This window comes from Poecilia reticulata, chromosome 2 (assembly GCF_904066995.2).
Source record: "Poecilia reticulata chromosome 2, P_reticulata-male-v2, whole genome shotgun sequence".
In the NCBI taxonomy this organism is placed as follows: Eukaryota; Metazoa; Chordata; class Actinopteri; order Cyprinodontiformes; family Poeciliidae; genus Poecilia; species Poecilia reticulata.
Window position 1 is genome coordinate 1,792,776 of NC_088831.1, and position 3,150 is coordinate 1,795,925.

Below are 3,150 nucleotides of genomic sequence, written 5' to 3' on the forward strand. Positions count from 1 at the left end.
GGGGGAATGGGAAACCCAACCAGCTGCACCAACTATATATCACGATGAGGAGGAAGATATTCGTTTGACTTGGACCTCTGTGTGCATTCTTCACATGCAGAAAGATTTAAAGGCAGGGTTTGACTTTGGTTAGCCAGCGTTTGCTGAGGTCAAATTCAAGCTGGGAAGGGAGGTTTTTGTGGCTGTTACAATACATCCACAAGACTTCATAAAACTATCCCACTCTATCAGAAACACCTCAGCCGGGTCAAATTAAAAATTTTCTGAAAAAACATATGAGACCATCAGGTACAGTTTAGATTAGTCCTTGTTTTTAGCATCTATATGCTAATAGAATATGAATAGATACCAGACTAGGTACCACAGACACCCGTGAATAGCTTAAATCTATGAATCTTTGAGATTTCTAAAAATACTTATAAAATGCCTTAGTGTCTTAGCACTACTGCACAAGCTAACATCCACGGTTCTCTTTATTTCCCTTCCTGGGAGTGTAGCCAATAAACGTCAAACACAATAAATGGCGCTTGTGAATTGGCTGGTGAGATATTGTACACTGCATATATATAAATATAACACAAATGCAACTTGAAGTAAATAGCACAATAGATGACGATTTAGCTAAAGCTAATTTATGGTAGTAGGGTAGGTGTTTTTAAGTTTACAGAATATTAGAATCGCAGTCTAGAATTGACATTTACAGCTATGTTTATGCTAGGAGAATATGTTGGCACTTCAAAATAGCTGTGTGTGATACTTTTATATGTGTTTGTGTGAATTGCTATTTAAGATCTTTAAAAGCTGTCAAAAATAAATGTTCTATGATAATGAAGGAATCTTTCAAACTAAGCTAGAATCTGTTGGGAACATGACAGAATCCGCTTCTTTCCTGTTTCTATGAAAATAAAAAGCACAAACAGCAGACAGGGGTTCAAATGAATGCACTTCTAATAACTAATAAATCTAGGAAACAGGATTAATTGGAGTGAAAAGCAAAAAGAAATAACGAAAAAAATGAAGCACGGTGGTGAAGGTTGATGATATGGGCTCTTTTTGCACCCAATCATTCAGTCTGTGAATGTTTACCCATCATGCAATGCTTTGCTAGTGAGTAATGTTTGTTTATTGCAATCAAAAAAACTCAAACAACACGCCCAAAAACAATGTGCTTGGATGTCATCAAAAATGTACATCTTTAAAAACAACTATTTGTATGGATAGAATTTTACATACAAACGAGGAGAGGTTTTTCTTTTCAACATATGCATATTTGGTAACACTTTATTTGACAGGGCGTGAATAAGACTGACATGACACTGTCATAAACATGACATAGCACCTGTCATGAACATGAGTAAGTCATCATGAATATTCATGAATGTTGTCATAAAGTGTCATTCGGTAAATCATGACACTTTTAATACAAAGTTAACATTTTCAAAATGTCTGTTATGACTTGTCATTAACCTAGACAAAATTGTCTGTTATGACAACTTGACATTAACCTAAACAAAAATGTCTTCGTTATGACAACTTGACATTAACCTAAACAAAAATGTCTTCGTTATGACAACTTGACATTAACCAAGAATCATATGTCATAATAATGTAATTAAGTTTTATTTCACTGTCAAAAGCTTTAACAAATCAGTAATTAATATTCCACCTACCTGAAATAAAGCGAAACAAATAGGACCAACAATAAAGATTTCATTAATCTTCATTAATAATTCCCTTTACATCAAGTGAAACAATAGCAACAGTTATGAAGATGTTAAGTGTTATTACAGTGTCAAATGCTTTATTAACAGTCATTAATATTAACCTTTACCTCAAGTAAAGTGAAACAAGTAGCAACAGTTATTAAGATGTACTTATGTGTTATTACAGTGTTAAATGCTATATTAAGTCATTAATATTAACTTTTACCTCAAGTAAATTGAAACAAGTAGCAACAATTATAAAGATGTCATAAAAAAAGATTACTTGTTCTTCTAACAGAGGGTTTAACTTCTGCTCAGTACTGTTAGGATCTGGGTCTTTTTGGGTTTTTCTTTTCCTTCCTGTTGCTTGCCTTTCCTTCCATTGACCACCAGATGGAGCCATGGAGGCGAGATGCTGGAGGACTGGAGTGCTGACGTCACCTTTCACGCCGGTAATCAATATGCTCATCAGCGGGACTTTAAGAGATGTCGACTGCCAGCATACCGACGCCTGAGTGTTAGCCAGTGATGGTAGCTCTTAAGCCCTTCTGAGAATTTTATGTGCGTTTCCTAGAAGAATAGTTGTGACGTTTCCTTGTTGTTTTGATCCTTTTCAGGTGAATCCTGTGATTCCAAGTCTGGCCGAGACTCCAAGTTTCCTTGTGACGCCGTGGATCCGTACCCATTGGTACCCAAACCCATACTCACCTTCCTCTGTTGAAAACTTCATCAGTACCTATGTGCTCCGGCTGGCAGTCCGCTCACTCCGAGACGCCTTCAAGTCCGATTTACCTGTCCGCCCTCCACCGCAAGGACGGCCTCAACCACTGGACTTCTCTCCGTAATTATCACCAACCTGGGTTCTGTTTTTGGTGAGAACTCCTTCAAGACCCAAGAGACTCCGATCATCAGCACCCAAGCCCCCAGCTGCTCCGTTAATCCTAAGAGTAAGAAATGCTACATTCAAGTGAGCAACTGTAAATTACCACAATCTCAAACTCACCACCAGCTCTGTTGTTTCCCCAGTGCTCCGACGTTCCAGCGTTCTCAGTCCACAAATTGGTCATCTGAGATCCTGCCATTTACTTACCTGCTTGTAAATAAACCTTTTAAAACTGATTCCTCTCCTCCTGAATTGTGTTATGCATGTGGGTGCGAAATATTAAAACAAACATGACAAGTATATTGTAACTGAAATGCTGATTGAAAAACTAAAACAGAATTACTTATTCTTTAACTTAAGAAAATAGGTTCTTTCAACAGTCCTATCATTTTTTGCTTTGATTGTGTCAGCCATCTCTTTCGTTATAGCCTTCGTGTAATGCTCTGAAAACAGGGAGATCTTCTTCTTGTCTTCATTTCCTGGAAGCAGCTCTTTGAAGGTGTACAGAACTGCTCAGAAATTATTGCTGTTCTTGAATCATAGTAAAAGCCTTTTCATGAATTC

General features: G+C 37.3%; 1 long non-coding RNA gene across 1 annotated transcript; it reads left to right on the plus strand.

Moving 5' to 3' along the window:
* The first annotated feature begins 14 nt into the window (after nt 1–14).
* LOC103477660 (uncharacterized) lies at nt 15–2,822 on the plus strand. Its single transcript, XR_535677.3, has 3 exons — nt 15–2,234; nt 2,321–2,650; nt 2,730–2,822. It is a non-coding gene; the product is annotated as an uncharacterized LOC103477660 (long non-coding RNA).
* Nucleotides 2,823–3,150: the final 328 nt, after the last annotated feature.